The 19,077-nt window shown below is 35.4% G+C and overlaps 1 long non-coding RNA gene across 2 annotated transcripts; it reads right to left on the bottom strand.

Annotated features, from left to right (window-relative positions):
- Nucleotides 1–7,356: 7,356 nt before the first annotated feature.
- Nucleotides 7,357–18,994, bottom strand: LOC308045998. Of its 2 annotated transcripts, none has more exons than XR_013922842.1 (5): nt 18,927–18,994; nt 17,720–17,826; nt 16,657–16,772; nt 15,623–15,713; nt 7,357–8,580 (listed from the first exon to the last, which is right to left on the bottom strand). It is a non-coding gene; the product is annotated as an uncharacterized lncRNA (long non-coding RNA). The 2 variants fall into 2 exon arrangements; XR_013922843.1 differs by lacking the exon at nt 18,927–18,994 and adding an exon at nt 17,879–18,012 and having other exon boundaries at nt 17,720–17,790.
- Between the last annotated feature and the right edge of the window lie 83 nt (nt 18,995–19,077).

Below are 19,077 nucleotides of genomic sequence, written 5' to 3'. Positions count from 1 at the left end.
TGAAACAATTCATTGGGAATAGTTTTTACAATAACAAAATTTATTAACGTATCTGTGTCCACTGGGCTTGTAAAGACCAATTTCTAGGAGAGTTGGAATAAAAACATGACAGTCTTGCTGAATTCTATGAAGCCTTAACACTGAGTTTCCCTTTGTTAAAAATCAAAATGTGTCAGAAATCTACTGACTCAGAATAAAATTGCAGGTTACAATTTCACCCTTGGGCTTAATCAAACATGTGGTGTAATATCAAATTTATTGTGTACTTTTACTTTGAGCTTTGCTGACATTTCAATGCCATCAGCTGTAGAAATGTCGAAAAATGTGATTGTCTTTTTCTGCATTTGGATATGGTGCCACAGTTCACCTTGGCTTTAACAAGTTTCATGGAATTGTCCATTTTTTAAGCTGATAGAGGCCATTTTAAAGATCATATTTGTGTATATAAAGAATCTCATACCACTAAGGTTGTTATAAAGAAAAACAACTGTACTACTTTTCACATGTTACTATATTGTTGATTTTAAAGTCCACATTTCTTGATTACCATATTTATGAATGCAAAGATTATGTGATGAAATATGATAAATATATTAATAATTCATTGGTTATTTTTTCCTTTCAGATATTCCTAATTGTCTTATTTTAGATCCCAAAGCTTTTTTTTTTTTTTTAAATCTTAATCAAACAAAGAAATAGACCTGCAAGAAACATGTGCATTCTGTATCATATTGCAGATTTTTTTTGTTTTTCAAGTAGATAAAAAGCTTTCAAGTAGCTAGGACACATACATTATGCCTACGCCTATGTATAATATACATATATTTTTTTAGTGTATGTGCATATAAAAGGCATAAAATAGAGGTTTGAGATCTTGTTTGCTTTCTTTATTACTTACGCTTTGAAAAATACTGTTCATCTATACTTGGAATTAGTGTTGAGTTTTCTGCTATTCATTTCTTATTTTATTCAGGGATCTCAATTTTGTGAAGAAATCTTAATAGTGCTTAGAAAAATACAATATTTACTGCATTTGATACAGAAGTAAAAAAAGAGTAATTCTTACTCAACAATGACCTTACTTCAAGGATCTCAGAGTAGCTCAGATATGCTGGAAATGAGTATTTGCACAAACTGATGAAGTATTATTACTGTGTTTAAAAAGCACAATGAGTGAGACATGGGAGGACTATATGGTTAGATTCAGAGATCTAGATGTCTAACTGCATCTGTGTGTTGAGCATGGGAGCTGAGGCGAATTTTACATATGGAAGTTGTGGTAAGAGCAGCTCTCCTATGTATGGCAAACCCTGCTTGTCCCAGCTGCCACTGGAACAGGGGACATAGGGATGGCAACTCCTTCCATTGGCGGTGTCTCTTGAGACCCTTTGTCATGAAACCGTTCCCTCAACTGCCATCTAATCAGGATGGTGCTTACACTCTTTTTCCACCGGCTAAGTTACCTAGGCACCTGTTTTAAAGTAGCCAGACACGCTTGCCTCAATACCAGTGACCTAGTGGACACCCATGTGCTGCAGTATCGCAACTGAAAAGATGTGTTCAAGTATAACATTAATATAGAACTGACACAAAATTTGCTCTTGTGCCACAACTGAGAAAATGCTGCTTTCCTGAAAGCCAGTGCTAAAACTTTAAAGCTGTGTTTTCTTCATGTTTTGTTACTGATGCCGTTTAGGAAATAAAATTATTTATTTTCTTTCTGTAACTATGAAGTCCATATGAAATGCTACTTATTCAGTACTGTGTGAATGTCAGTGATTACCTTTTAACATAAGTGCAACTCAAAAGATTATTACGCTCTGATTAGTGCTTGTTATTATTGTTTGTTTCTTGGCTCCTGTTTTTCTGTAGACCCTCATCTGCTGCCTATGGAGAATGCTGGATAGCATATGAAACAGAAATGAGCTTTAAGTGACATTCATACCTCCTAATCTGTGCTATTTGCAATTATTTTATAGTCTTACAAGAGAAGCACTAACAGCTGATTGAGACTACAAATGCTGTGGGTAGCACCTCAAGGATAAGTCATGGAGAGGCTACTGTTGCAGTTCTGGCTGGGCTCCTTCAAATTGTAAGCCAAATGTTAAACATGTTCCATGACTTACTAAATTCTGAACTGCTCTTTGGCAGTCCTCCTAAATGCAGAGTGACTTTGTAGTAGTAACTATTGAAAGCTATCGCATTATCCAAACTTCTGTGTTCAAAATTTGTCTTATCTATTAGGTGAATAAAATTTACCACTCTGTCAGGTACTGACCATATTGTAACATACTCTATTTTTCTTTGACCATTCTGTATAAAAATCAATTGCTACCTCTGTCCTATTCAGTGCCATTTTTGCCAGTGTTATCCCAATTTTCTCTTATTATTTAGTGTTGCCTGTCATACTTGGTTTAATATTTTGGCCTTTTCCACATAATCTGATCTGTGGGGGTCAGTCATAGTCCCATCTGTGGGTGTCAGAGGCCGTTTACAGACTGCTCTAGGTTGGAAGATAATCTTGACATTCGGACTGTAGGTTGGCTGCCACCAGGTGCTCACAGAAGGCCCAATACAATGGTTTCCTCCTTAACATGCTGCCCTTTATTTCTTTTTAACAACTCTCTTTCTGCACCATGGGTGACCCATCACCTCAGCAAGCAGCTGTATACTGAGGGTCTGCTGCTATGATGTGGTTGCCTGAGTATACTGTGGCAAGACAATACAAATCAGAGAAAGGTGTCAGAAAGAAGTAAAGCTCTGGAAAAGAAGTAAATGTGTTGTCATGTGAGGCAAGATCCCAGTGCTTGGTGTTGGAGCAATCATCAGTTCTGCCTGGGCCAGAGAACTGCAAACTGGTGCTGATGAAGATCCTTAGCTCAGCAGTACTCGTGGGGTGCTGTCCAGCTGCCACTGGCTGGAGCTGATGTGAAGGTCAGTTGCACTGGGTCATGTCGGTATTTGGCTACTGACATTCTCTTTGTTATAATCAAGAACAATTTTAATTTCCAGGACCCTATCCTAATAGCCTTGTATGACAATCTACTACCATTTCTTTACTATGAGCACGCCCTTTCCTAGGTACGTCAAGAGTTCATTTCATTTCCTCTACATTAAAATAAAAGGTATTAATGTAAATCTCACTGCAAGCAGACCTATAGCAGGTTTTTATTTCTTAATTTTAGAATAACAGAGTGGCCATAATACACTTAATTTCAATATTATTGCCAGAAAAAACAAGCAAAAAATCCCATTAATTTTGAAAAAAAAAATTAACTACATCAGAAGGAAGAACCTTAAAGAAGAAACTGGAAAGGAGAGCTAAAGGGAAAAAAATATGAAATAAAGGAAAAAACTTAGAAAAGATATACAGTGATTTTTTTTTTTTTCAAACATGTAAAGAGCAAGATGCCTACAAGAAGGAAACAAGAGTTTGTAAAGACATTAGATAATCAAGATATGTAAAAAAGATTTAGGGAAAACAAAGCTGAAACTACAAGCATTTTTGCTGCCTCTGTGTTAACAGGTGAGAAGCTTGTGTCCCATGTCAGAAGCCATTGAAAAGAGGTTCTAACATCAAAGCATCTGATTCAATGAAAGAATTCATGGAAAGAAGTTACTAAATTAAATGCTGTATAAAATTAAGACCTTTAGAGTAATAGAAGCAAACGAGGTGGCAAGGTGGGTAAAAGGTGAGATGATAAAGTTTGTTGATCTTACAAAGTTATTCAGGACAAGGATGAGGGCCAACTGAGAAGAGTTGTAGAACATAACACTTGGTAATAAAACAGCAAGTAAAATGAAATGTAAATAAATGTTACCTGATGTCCATGGGGACAGCTTTAACTATATATAAATCTAACTCAACACATACAACCTGTCACTCAGGAATGAGATCTTCAGCTTATAAATAGTGGATAACTGTAGAGAAACAGTTCTATGAAAATGTTAGCTCAAAACAGAAAATATAATTTCACCTCTCTGTAACTCCACTACGTGCCCTCATCTCAAACACTTTATATACTTCTGGTTCACTCTTATTCCCTCACTCCCTAAGTCAGGAAGATACAGAGAAGTTAACAAGGATGATCAAAAGTATGATATGATGTCCATATGATTTTTAATTAAACATCTTAAGACTCTTCAGGCTAGAAAAAAAGACTAATGAAGAGGGAGGTAACAGCAGTTTATAAAATCATCAGGGTTACAGAGGAGTTAAAAAGGTAATGATTGTGCACTGTCTTTTCTAGAGAGAAAGTACGTAAAGAGATGAGTGGTCTATTATGTTCTCTACTTATTTTTTATATTTCATTAAACAAACACTCCTTTTCTTATGTATCACTTAACAGAACTAACAAGTGCTTAATTCTGCTTCATATTGTGTTTGGTACAGTTTTCTTTGTAGACTATTTAAGTTATTAAGATATGCAAATGTACCTCAATTTTCATGCTATGGATGGAGCACAGGACATTGCAACTGTAGCCAGAAAAAAATAGTGACATCTTGGGTTTGAGGTACACATTGCAAAAATATTATGTATCTATTAATAATTACATTTTGTTGTACTAACTTCTTGCTTAAGACTGCTCATGTTTGAGGAGGCAGGGATTTCTAAGCCTTTCTTTGTTTTAGGGACTCCACTAGCCCCAGAAATTAGGATACAATAATCAAGTGGAATATAATACATGCCTTATAGCTAATCACCCTTTGTTTTGCTTGTGGTCAAGTTTGTCTGATTATTGACTCTGCAGATATGTTAAGCTCCAACCTCAGCTACGACCACTTTTTGGCAGAGAAGCCCAGGCACCAATGAGAGAGAAGCCTATGTGAGGCTCAACACCTGATGTGCTGTAAGGCCATGGAAGCAGTCTGTACCAGCTTGGGCTGAGGGCCAGAGAGCATTTTCCACTGTGGACTGGAAAGAGGAGCCAGTTCATGAAATCCTTTCCTTCCTGCCCTGATGTGTTCTCTGAGGAGTGACAGAGCAAGGAGGTTAAAGTCAACAGGGCCAACCAGGCACCTTTTCCTGGACAGCCTGTCAGCAGCACCATCACTGCCCTTTGCACTTCCACCACTTAGATCTATTTCACAGCACATTTCATATTTCACATGGCATGTAGATTAATTAATCTTCATAGCGTTCCTACGCAGTAGGTAAATGTTGCCCTTAAATAAAATACCCCAAGTTGTCAGAAGACAGAAGCCAGGCAGTGACAGGAAGGCTTCTGAAACTACCCTGTGGCTGGGCTCAGAATTCAGGAACTCTTTTCAGTCCTGCTATTGTGTTGAGGTCATCTTGCACTTTGATGTATCTAGAAAATTAAATGAGCTGTTAGAATCTGGATACATTTCCTCATTAAATCAGAAACATTTACCAGTCCAGCATTGCACCTAAAACTTAGATAGCATTTCTCGTGATGAAATCAAAATTAGATTTTGTTTCTCATACATTTTGGACTGTGTGACCTGTGGTGTCTCTTTCTCTATTCGGCTTTTGGTTTACTTTGTTATATAATTGTTAAATCTACTTAAAGGTCAGCCAAAGTAAAATTATATTTTGTTGGAGGTGAGATGCAAACAAATGTTTGATCTTGCCCTGCCATTTTTCTTAGGCCTTCTGCAGAGCTGGGTTACAATGTGCCTGTTTTCATAAAGGAGATTATATTTTAGAATCTGTCTTGTATTATTGTTAAATATTTCAAGGTACCTGCAAACCTAGGTTAGGAGCTATCATGTCTCAGGAAGCTAAAAAGGCAGCTATTGTGCATTCATTTCATTTTGTACAATACAACCATGTTTGTGTATAACTGGACACTTACAAATATTTGTTTAGGATGCCCACTTTCATCACTGCTTCCACGTGTTAGCTTGAAAGTAAATAACTAAGCTAAGCAAAAAAAAAAGCAAGGGATTCTTACAAACCTTGTTTTTCTCTATCTAAAATCTAAACCCCAAATATAAATTATTGAATACTTTGTTTTAAGAACCTAAGCGTTTGCTCGCTGCATTTTTACTTTTAACAGATGCTGTAGATACAGATGTAGTCTTTTTGCATTTACATAGGGCTGGTGTTATTAAGAATATCCACATGAGAAAAGGTTACAAAGATGATCCCTATGAGGAGGTGAATCAGATAGCATATATTGTAATACAGAGTACTTTTAGCTGTAGCTGACTGACACATTTAGAAAAGCTGATACTTTGATGAGAACATCAACTGTGCAATATTCTCCCAACATCTCCTCCAGAGTCTCAATGCAAACTAACATAAGGATGCAATGTATGTGTCAAGAGAAATAAACATACATTAAACCAGACATTCATTTTCCTCAAACTAAGCTCTGAAAGCCTGTGTAACAAAATACCAGGAAAAGGTAGAAATGCCAACTTTACAGCAACAGTCACATTTCAGATAAAGAAAAACTTTTATATGAAGTTGTATCCACAGTCCCTAGCATAAAATATTAATATTTCCAGCTATACCACTTTATAACTGAGAAGGAAGTGTTCCTAGGAGAGAATAATTTGATAAAAAAAATCCTGCTTTTCAACAAGTATACAGTTTTTGTAATTAAAATGTTTATATGTTGGCTAATTATGTAAGAATGCTGGTGACACGTTTGATAGTTTTATTCAGGTGTGTGATCAGAGCTTAACATAAAGCAGCCTCATGTAAAATTTCAAAGAACTACTCTTGAGCTCATACACTGAGGCATTAAATGACCTTATTTTTAATAACTTGATTAACCTGAAATGATGTTCCTGTTTTTTTTGTGAGAGGAGAACTCTAGTTCAATGTTGTATTAGTTCGTCCTCTTTTCTTAAAATAGCCTGGGAGGAACTGAACAGCATTGTACGACCCCTCTCTATATGCTGGAGGTCAGGGATTTTTGTTTCACACAAGGCACCTGTGCTTTACTATGCCTCACCCTGCTACAATGTCCAGAAGAGGTGGCAAGCTGTTTTTGACATGAACCTTGCTATGTTCGATGTGAAAAAGGAGCTGGTTGTGGTCAGATGTGGGCAGCAAGTTGCCATTTAGAAAATAGTTCCCAACTAATGGATAAAGTATTTTTAAGCATGCTGGAATGGTTCCACAGCCAAGCTGTTATAAATGAATAGATCTTTTGTTGTGAGCCTTGATCTTTTCCCTCCTTCCTCCCTTTCTCCCTCCCCCCACCTCTTTGTCAGGAAGAGTCAATATCTTTCTAATTGGGTGTCCTTTCTGGACTTTTTTCCAGGTTTTAGGCATTAAGAAAGTTCAAATCCTTAAACACATAGCCCTGGTGCCCAGAAACCATTTTTTCTTTTAACAAGTTTATTGCTTCAAGAGACATTCATTTCAGAAGGCTCAACAATATTGTATTGGGGTTTTTGCTGCACACAGAAAATGTAAAAGGAACTCAGTTGTACTTCAGTGAAATGGCATTATCATTCCAAGAATGAACAAACTGATTTGTTATGTCCTTAACAAGAAGTCAGTCAACTTCTAAATAGTGTTGTGGGATTGTTCTGAAACCATGGCCCAGAATACTTTCAAAGATAACTACCCTGCTACCTCAGTGGTAGCTCTTATTTTGTCATAACATCCTTTCTGGCTGCCTGAGGAAAGCGAAAGTGGGTAAAGCCACTTCTGTCAGCAATACCACAGGTGAGACAGGCCAAACTTAATGCTGATAGCTGGGCAAGACTGAAAACCTGGTAATGATGCCTCCCAATGGAGCTTCCTGACATGGTCCTGTGGAAGAGGATTGACAGGTGTATTTGTTGATTTCCTAAATTCTTGTCTTCAGATTCTTAGCAAATAATTACTGCTTGGAATTCATCAGCACCTGCCATAGCAGGATCTGAGGTGAATATGACCTTCCTGGGAAGCAAATACTGCCATTCTTATTTCATAGATAATAAAAAGAAGGCATGCAAAGATTAAGTATTTTGCTTGTAGATGCTGTGAAAGTTTGTGGTAAATTTTAGAAGAGAGTTGAGGTTTCCTGCATTAAAAAAAAAGCCAATGATAGATGCAGAAGGAGCTGTGTGTTCTGTGTGTTTAAAGAAACATGGCTAGACTCAGAATTTTGATGTGCTGAGACTGTATTCAGTTTGAGATTTGAGTGATTTTTAGAGAAAAAATGGAATCTCTCACCACATTAGAGTGAGATTCTATACATTTCCTCATAAAGAACAAAATGTAATGATTGAAGAACATAAACCATTTATGTATAGAGACAGTCTCTTGTACAGACAAAGCCTGATGTCTGAGGTAAGGAAAAAGCATTTTTTTGCAAATTAGTATAAGATCTCATCACATGTAGATGATTCCTCACTTTTATTACTGACTTCTTTCACTTTTCCCTGAAATGCCTGATGTTGCCTGCTTTCTGAGACAGACCGCTCTGGGAGAGTCTCTGGAGTGCCTCGACACAGCAGTTCCTTGGTTCTGCCCTCTCACCGCGTGAGATCATCTGTGTAATGGGACTTATAGAGTATCTGCGAGCAAAGGGGAGTGAAAATCAGTGCTCCCCTGCAACGCTGCATTCCTCTGTCTTCCTACCTCCTTCCTTTCTCCCTTCTGAAATTACCTAGGGAAAAGAAACAGAACACTGAAATTAAATATCTAGCAACTGTAAATAAAATAATTCATATATTTTACTGTGCAGTAATAGTCCATTGGCCAAGCCCTTGCTTGGATGCTGTTAAAACAGACTATCAGCTATGTTCAGAAATTCAGCTTTCCTCCCTTTTATCTCTGAGTTATTCTTAGTGGATACGAAGTGTAAAAATCAGAAAACTGAAGACAGAACTATTGGGAAAAATGAGGCTGCCTTTTCTTTTTCTCCCTAACAATCAGTGAGAAGGACAAATGTATTTCTTTTCTAACTAACAGTTAAGGACATGCCTGCTTGTCACTGCAAGCAACGTTACCTGCTTTCTGTTTTCTGCTCAGACAGACTCTCCAAACCAGCCTGCCCAACACTCCAGCATCGTCCTTCCACCTTCCTTCTTCACTTCCACTAAATGAAAAGAGGGTTGAATTTTATGCAGCTTTAAACTGATGCATATGAGTTCAAAGGAATGGGACAAAGGAGAATGATCAGATATGTAACCAGGCATGTGCAGCTTGGTTGCTCCCATTCTGGAAGTCACCAAGTTACAGCCTAACATTCTTGCCACATAAGATGCTACCTCATTTTTACATGAGTATCAGTGATGCCTTCTTTGTAAAAAAAACAAACAAAGAAAAAATCCCAAACCAACAAAACAAAACAAAACCCAACCCAAAACCAAACCAAACCAAACCAAAATGAAAAAAAGAACCCAAACCAAACATTGCTATTTTGTGTATAGCAGACTACTGATGGGATCTGTGAATGATTTGAGGCTCTTGGTATTCACTGTACAAATAACTATGGAGTAGTACCCCTGCACTGGCCTTTTACTTGTGACTCACAATATTAACTATAAACAAAAATAAAAAAAATCCCCTAAACCCTCAACTCCAACTTCCATTCCAAGCTCTTATGAGGGTTTTCCACCAGAACCTCCCTTCTCCTAATTCCATAGCAGCCGCTTCCTAAGATATCATTCCTTACTTCTTTTATATTTGTGGAGTTAAAAACGAAATGGGCCTGTTCCCATGAGACGGAAGAACTGCAGCCACTTTGGGCTTGTTTCCAACATGTGCTAACAGGCCAGTTTGGCAGATGCTAATTGTTGCTCATTTACAGTAGCAATATGAAAATGAGTCATAAATCCTTTTTCGAAGCACGTATGTTTACATTTCGTTCTCAGCCCTCAGTTTCTACACAGGTAACTCCCTCACACAATTATTTGTCCTTAGTCCTGCTCTTAGGGAGAGAAACATATTCCTTCTGAATTCTATGTACACTTTGCCTATACTTACCCTTCTTGGGACATGTGTGGGGGTTCTAAACTGTAGTTACATCATAAAATTTCAAACCTTCATTTACCTAGAAAAATACATCTTCTTAATATTGTTTGTTAAATGTGCTTTTCTCACCAACTGATGGGAAACACAGTCATGTGGCTGTAATATTCCAGCAATAAATAGTTCTTGTGATTATCAAATGCCTTGGCTCCACTTCAGCATTTAATCACCCTCAAAAGCCGTAAATTGTCTCATATGCTCCTCCACTATGAACATTGTCTCTTAATCAAATTGGATTAATAAATTTAAGAGACGTTACCCATTTATACGTGAATTTTGGTAAGTCACAAGAAAAATGAGCCAGATGTAGAGGAGATGTGAAGAGCAATGTAAGTTGCAAGTCCACAACTTAAAGATTATACAACATGCAGAGAACAGAAATACGTAGCATTAGCAGAGAAAGCTACCAACAGGTTCATGATCATTTACACCTGATATATTTATTAACATTCAACATGAAAATGTTTACATTAACTGTTGTCCTTAATAGGGCCAGAAACATGCTTAGACTTGTTGGCAGGGATAGTTTTCAGTTCTGTCTGATACTTGGTACTGCCTGTATTTTGACTTGGAAAGGGTTTTGTATTCCGAAAGTTTTGTATCCTGAAAGCTCAAGGTTTGCTCCAGAAACCCTTTATGTATTGATTTTATAGTACTGTGAAGAAGATTGTTTAAATGGTTTCATTATTGCCATGTTTGAAGTTTAAATTTACATATTGATTACTGTATATGTGTTATTTAACCACACTTAAAGTAAATAGCTCAAGTATGTTGTTATTCTAGGTGCTGCCAGCATTCTTACTGATAGCTGCCCTTAAACATCTACTGTACACACATTTTACCACTGCTCATTAACTGTATTAGAAAATAAAAAAGTTAACTTCTTGCTTATCCCAAAGTACTAAAAGTCAATTATGTGGGCTATCACAAAGTATAACATAAACAAATCCCATCTGTGCATGGCAGCAAGGAGTGTGTGTTTGTGTTTTGAATCATAAAGTTGTAATGAAAATATTTTATGGTGGGATCCTCTCAGTCCCAGTTCAAGAGCTTCAGATCCATGACACTGTGATACAGGCTGTGCTAATCTAAATATAATGCTGACTTGGTGCAGTAGTTTGTGTGTTCATCACTGGAAATAAAAATGCTAGGTTTTGCTAGGAGTTTGCAGTTGTAGCCTGTGATTTGGAAACATAAGTGAGTTATCATGAACTGAATAAATTTAAATCTTTCGTTTTTACATAGAGCATGGCAGAGGTGACAATACTACAACTTTTCCAGTCTTAATAGAGCCCTTTAATTGATTTAGTTATATTATCAGTCTCCCAAATTGCACATGGCATGCGGAAAACTGATTCTTTTCCAACAGTGATATGTTATGAGATTGCCTCTGGATTTATAAATAGCCAGAATGGTTTAAAATGAAATCAAAATCCAAAGACTGAAAGACTCAAGTAGAAAGAACCTAGTCATAAATTAATGAAATGAAACATTCTTCATACATTAAAAAATAAATTGTGGTATTGATTAATGCAGTGAACAGCACAATTCCATCCCATTGCTACAATATTATTGTCACTTCAACCTGAACTTGCAGTTTTCACAAGTTTCAGCATTTATCTTTGGAACTGTCACCTGTCATGCTTAATGAAACTAAGTGACAATTGTATTTCTTTTAGTACATTAATATAATTAGGGTTTTTTAAAAAGCCACTTCAGGGTTAAAATAAATTATAGAACTTCATTAACTACTGCAAGAAATCCAGCTTGCAGCTTTTTTTTTTCTTCTTAAGTATTGTGGATTTGCCTTACTGTTACTTTGTCTCCTTGAATAAATATTGATTAGGATTAAATACTTTATAAGAGATCTTTTTCCATTCATGAGTTCTAGCCATCCACCTTCACAAATGAGGATAAATGTATAATCTCATGGTCTACTGTAGCATATCCTTTACGCATGCACATTGTGAGTGTAGTTAACTATGAGTGTCTAGACAGATACTTAGACAAACATTAATGTATATATACAAAACCAGTTGTGTGTTTCTAAACCCTTCACTTCATTTTGCCAAATTCTCAAATTGTGTATTTCCCTGCAAACTGAGGACCAAATTAATGCAATATTTTACAGACAGCTGCATCCATGTGTCAAAATTCTGATTTTGTTTGCATCAATGTGAGGCCAAATCACCCCATTCTTCCCCAGTTCGCTCATTTATATTGAGAAAATGAGATGAGATATCTTCTGCTTTATTTTAACAAGTATTATACTGTCTTCTTTGTCATGGGAGCTTGTTGATACTTTTTACCACTTCTCATTCCATAACAAATCTCATGAAGGAGGAGAATTTAAAGTGTGACAAGGTATTAGAAGCTGTGGACATCGTAAGAGAAATTTCTTTTTTAGTACTATAAAGGAAAAAATAGCATACCTTTGTATTTCTACTCACCCTCATGTTTTGCCTTTTCCAGTTAGAGTTTTACGAAAAGCAAATTCAATGCCTGATAACCTAGATGTTTCTGAAGATTTAGGTTTTTCGTACTAATTCTTCATATATATCACCAAACTTTCATAGCATGACTTGCATAATTTTCATATTCTCACAAATGATTTGTGTTTTTTTTTTGTTTTGTTTTTCTTTGATTTTTTTTTTTTTTTTTTTTTAATTATTGGCAAATTTGATCCCATTACAATGACAGGTAGAAGTGGATACTTATTGAATATAGGCCTTGAGTGCTCCTTCACATACATTTCCAGATGTACATTGCATTTCTTTCCTCAAGAAAATAAGAGCTTGGTGATGTTATAGTGTTTTGACAGAACACTTCAATAACCCTTTTCTAAATTGTGTATGATTCTTTTTTTCAGAATTACCCACAAATGGTAATATGAAAAGGCAAGACGAATTTTGGTAAGAAATATTTACTGTTTTGGGCTGAGAGCATGGGGTGACCATACAAGGAGCACTCCCATTCCCAGCCTCAGAACAGACTGATGCGGAGGTGGGGAAAAATGAAGCAGGCTGGAACGTCTCGTGTCCCCACTGAGACAAAGCATTTATGCTACTCTTGTGACTTAATCATTGATTATATTTATGGTGTAAACTAATTAAAAGAATACGGGTGTCAAATCCTCTTCAAGCCCGCATTAAGAAATCTGGCTTAAAAAAAACAAACCAAAAATGGGGCAAAAATCAGGGATCTGATGAGAGATCCAGGACTGGAACACCAGAGATTCTACAGTGAAAGCTTCCATGCTACAGTTGCTTACATTTGACTCGGCTGTAGATCCTGGTTATCAGATCTATACTTTTTATAGTAAATTGTATTAATATGAAAGTCAAAATAATTTATTGAGAAGATGTGAAGCTCACTTTGGAAAACCACAGAAAGGTATTTCACTTGTTCTTGATCATTGATGATCAAGGTATTTTACAGCTTGTTGGCATTTACTTCTTGGAACAACCTCTGAGAGAGAGTGGCTAGTATGTTAGAATTATAAAATAATTGAGTACAAACTACCTTACTTTTATTTACAATCATAGAAGAAAAAAAATAGCTCAGACCCCAAAATTACTGCTTGTATAAGTTTACAGGAGCCTGTTTATAGTTCTTATAATGTAAAACAATGTTAAATAAAATTATACTTTAATATTATGACTTTTACAGCATTTTCATTAATACTTTAAAATGTTTGAAATAAAACACAGAAAAAGGAAAAGAGAAATGAAGGAATTTGTACAGTGTAATAGGTTTCCTCACTAAAAAGAAATGTAACAATTTCTTCTAAAAAGAAAACACTAAAGTTCCAGTGATTTTATGTCCACATACACGCACACTCTCTCCCTCTGGTATGTGGCAGATATTACACTTATTAATGGAGAATATAATTGTGTCTATCATTCAGTGGGCAGGACTGCATCCCTGCATATGTGGCTCAAAAGTACCAGCTATGAGGAGGACTCTTTGAATCTAATTTCTATTTTCTGATTTTATTAATATTTTAGCTGAAGCATTATTATTATCGTCATGCATAAACATACGGCTCTTGTATGTCTGGTAGTTTATACTTGCTATTAATTGCCAGAATGCTTATCTGAATACTTTTTGGAGTTAATGTATCTGTGGTGATATCAGAACTATAAAATACCTTTCAGTACTGCTTAGTAAAATAATACAACTGAAAGTACTTCAAAACTAATAGCGAGTATGATCACTATGTAGTCCTTCAAATGCTATAGATAACTTCCTCTTGTGTTTTTTTTCTAGCTATTCCAGTAAGTCTAAAGAATGAGGAAGGAAAGTGGGCAACAGCTAAGTTGCCCTTAGCTTTTCTTTTGCTTCCTTGGGAAAACCCCCATTCTGTGAACACAGACACAGAATCATATCAGGCCTGGATCCAAGATTTGCACTTTTTTCATTTAGCTAAGCAAGAAACAGAGACCATAGACTCTTTTTCTTTAATTCCCTGTTTTAGACAAGTAAGGGTGCCTTTTTGCACCTTTACTTGCACGGGTTGCCAGAATGCTTATCTGTCAATATAGAACAACAGTAACATTTGATTCGAATGAAGTTTTGTAATCATGTTATTTTGTAATTTTATTTTGTAATTCTGGTTCTGTTCAGTCTAGAGAATTGTATGCTCCTGGCTGGCAAAAAATCCCTGTTATTTTAGACAAATATGCAAACAAACAAAATCATGACAGTCAAAAATACTAGTAGAACTGGCAGGTTTATGTTTTTCTTCCTATGACCTGTAATTTACATGTAATATTCAAATAAGCATTTGATGCTAAGGCCTCAGTCCAGTCATTTATATGGAAGCCAAAATGAAAAATTAGGAGAATATACTCAGGCAGTTCAAGAAAATGTTGATTATAATTATCAGATAGAACAAAGAGAGGGAAAAAAAAAAGTCCTTATGAAATATTTTACTTCAAGAAAACTAGAATTTATAGAATTGTTGCAGTTCTGGGGCTTTTTTTCTTTGTGAGTTGTAAAGACATGGGTGAGAGATGACTGTGCAAGATAGCATAGTTGCAAGTGAGAAGCATGAGAAAATAACTTGTGCTTGTATATATAGCAATGAGTTTTTATCAAAGATTTGATTGTGCATTCAGTATTATGGACTCATAACATGCAAATGTATTCTGCTGTTAATACACATTCACAGCATACATGTTAGTGGTTCCAAAGGAGCTGTTACAATATATGCTCTGAATATGTATTAGGAATAATACACAAAATGTAAATAAGAACATTCTATATTATGAAAATATAACATAGAATGCATAATATTTTTAATACTCATTCATAGTGTACTCTCTTGCAGCTCAAAAGGAGGAACTGTACTACGTATTATGAACTGCTATTGAAGATGCACAAAATTAACTACATTTTTATAGATCTCTGGATATGATACCGTGATCTCACACAGCAATATAACATACAGTCTTCTGTTCCACTGCATTATTTATTCTATTTGTAAAATATGCTTGGTGTAGAATTTTTCATTTTAATATTTTTGGGAAGGATTGACTAGGTATTCTTTTCATATGGAAATATTTTTATTTTTTTTGGAATTCTAAATATGATATTTTTACAAACGCCATTTGATATTGGCAATTAGTTTGATACTATTGAGAAAAGGTAATGTAAATTTCATGAATACTCACAGTTGTAAGGAATGTGAATAAAATACTAATGTAGGGTAATTCCAGATCCAGATACTGCTCAGGCTGCAGAAGCAAATGGAGCTTTGTTAACCTGAAAAGCAATAGAAATATTTGGCTTAGGTTTTGTTTGTTTGTTTGTTTTTGTTTTTCTTGCTAAATACAGGTTCTAGGGCTATTATGACTACATAGGCCAGATAAATTAATTTAGTTATTCTAAATCTACCAAGTCTCTGTATATTTTACATCTCTCTGTGTTCAGTAGCCACACTTTTCAATCAATATTTCCTTAAACTTCCTGTCCCATTACCTCAAATGATGCTGTTGTCCATCATTTATCTTTACTGAGATGAACTTTAATGTCAATACAAATTCCAAATAATTTGAATGCATTAAAAAATCAGTACAGAGTTTGAAACATCCACTTTTGCTGAATTTCAAGCTTCTTCTGAAGTCCTAAAAAAGTTTTTTTAATTTTTTTAATTTTTTTTTTATTATTAAGGTGCAATATTAACTGCAAAGTGAAAAGCTGAAAAACTGAAGGGAATATAAGCAAATAAATTAACTGTTGCAATCCAGCACACAGCTGTAATTGAATACTGAATATTTCTTCTTGACTTATTTGTAGGAATGTAATGAATTACTAGTTGACATTTTGTTGTGATGAAACGTCATTTTGCATGCCTCAATATATGATCTGTTACTTTTTCATGTGAGATCTATTACCTGCTTGAGTGAGCTACTTGCTTGAGCTTGCTAAGGAATAGCTGAAACTACCATAAACCATGCCATCTGATGTGTTTCACTTTGAGCAGGATAAAGCTTGTTGAGCTGAATTCATCTTCATGCAACTCCTTGGACTTCATTGGAGTCACATCAGAAATAATTCAGAAAATTTTATTTTGTCTTACCTCATAATTTATCAATTTTAATACAATCCTTGCCATTTGTGTTAGAAAATATTTTACAGAAACAAAAGATTTCTTATACTATTATATTACTTATTATAAACAGAAAAATAAAATGGAGAAAAATACCTTTTCAGATTTTAAATTCATGTTTGCACTCAGTTTAATTCTCAATTGCCAGCTTGAGACAGCACAAAGCAGACATTAAGCCCCATATTTCCTTTCTCTCCACTGTGAAGTCCATCCTGTGGCAGAAAAACATCAAACCCGGACAAGAATCATTTACAGTAGAAAGACAATTTCTTGCTCCCAGGGTAATGTACAGCATTACTGGAACCAACTGCTTCTCTAAAAGAGAATGCATTTCTTTATTCTGTTTCTGGTTATGGAAGGAGTTAAATCTGCATGTTTCTAATTTCATTTTAGGCATCCAACTGTCTACTTGTTTCTATATTTGTGCTCTGTGGAGGTGGATTTCCTCAGACTAGAACGGGTTGGTTGCCTTGTTAGGACCAGCTGGTATCTAAGGCACCATCAATCCCACAGCATTTCAGTGGTTGTATTTTATAGAGCACAAACCTTCATCTACAACACAGCTGCACCCTGCTCTGTTCTGGCACCTCACAATTTACCTGGCTTTAAATAGGATGTTTTGGAGAAGGGTAATATAAAAACTAGGCCATGAACACCAAAATGAACTCCAACCCAATGGGAGTGACCTTCAGATTCCCTTTTACTTCACTTTCATGCATATACCACATGTATTTCTGCTTTTGATCTAAACTAAAGAAACAAAAAACAAAAAACAAACAACAACAACAAAAACAAACAAACAAAAAACCAAAACAAAACAACAAACCCCAACAAACTCTAATCTGCAAGCTTAACTTGTAATAGTTATTTTATAATATAATTTGGTTTTAACTCCAAGTCTGAAGCCCTTTTAATTATAACAGCCTTCCTATTTCAGCATTGCCACACTATAAAATAACTAGGATAGAGATCCTGCCACCTGCCATGATCCTGATACTGAAAAGAGCTACAAAGGTTAGAGTAATACACATATGTCAAAAGTGCATATTACAAAGTTGAAAAACATGTTCCTAGACATAGCAGCAGGATAATTTGAACTTACAGGTATCAATGTACATGCAATCAATCACAAAAAGATTTACTAAATATTATTGTTCACCTTTCAGAAACATATAAGTGATCCAGGATGTTAAGAAGGATGTAAAATGTTTCCAGTTTCTTCTGTTCCTGCTGATGGAAGGAATTCAGGATCTGTTAAAGAGCCGCCTTGAGGAGGGAAAGGTAAGTGTTAGAATGGGGGGAAAATTTGGGTACCTACACCTGCATTGATCCATAAGTGACAGTTATTGATTATTTCTCCTCACAGTGTAAGCAGTAATATTTTATTTGAAGAATTATGCACAAATTTTCTACAGCATTGTTGAAATGAGCAACTCTGTTATCCAAAACTTCTTCTGCAGGAAACTATCTGATATAAAAAAAACCCCTCAAAGACTAAAAGTTACCCTTGGAAAATTCAACCTCAAAATATAGCTTGAGTTTTTAATAATGTAAGTAAATAACCTTTGCAGCAGTCAATTTTGGGATATTTTGGGTTTACTTTAAATAAGCAACTTGTTTCTTTCTAAAACACTTTATTTTCTCCAGTGACAAGTCTATTCTGGCTGGAGGTAATTTCTATCATATGGCTTGTCTAGGAGCTCAGAGCAGAAAATGGTGATGAACAATTTTGTCCTGAAGACATATGTTTATATTCTGAATTTTGTGCACTTTTAACAGGAATCTCTTTTACAGAAAATTTTTAATAGGGAAAAAAAGGTGGATATTTTCTTCTTCCAGAAAATTGTTATCTGCCTACAAACTATAACTATTGTCTATGTGCAAGTGTTTTGAGCTTCTCTTCACATTCATTCCAAAATCTGCCACTAACAGTCTAGAAGACCATATCTGAATTTTATGATCTAGCAATGGAATAGTATATTGGAATACATATGTGCAACAGCTTGTAACTCAGTTGCTTTAGTAAGATACTTGAAAGGCTGTTGATGTTAGTATCTGAACTACCCACTTCTTGAGAATTTTCATTAACATTTTAGAATTATATATATTTTAAGGAAAAGCAATTAAACAATTATTTTAGGTTACTTGTGTATTTGTTAGAACTAAGTACTGTCAGAAAGTGCTGTTATGGTTTGCTTAAGCCAATGAACTTTGCCTGTCTGTGGTATCTCATTAACAGTAACCACATCTGGACCCATCTTTTTACGGTCATCACAATCTTTGGTATGTAATGTGTTATGCATTGCACAGTATTTTTAATGCACTATTTCAGTGATTTGTGCTTTTTGTAAACTGAATTCTCTTACCGTTTTTCAGTCTGATTTTGCTTAGGGGTGTCTCCCATTGCATCAGTTGCAATATGGCAATACTCTTCCATTCACTTAGTTGCTTTAAACTCTATGTAGTCTGTTACACAGTTGGACCTTGGTGGGGTGAGCTCATCCCACCATCTTTTAC

The sequence above is a fragment of the Nesoenas mayeri genome, assembly GCF_963082525.1.
Source record: "Nesoenas mayeri genome assembly, chromosome: 1".
Taxonomy (NCBI): Eukaryota; Metazoa; Chordata; class Aves; order Columbiformes; family Columbidae; genus Nesoenas; species Nesoenas mayeri.
This window is presented reverse-complemented; position numbering and strand designations above follow the sequence as displayed.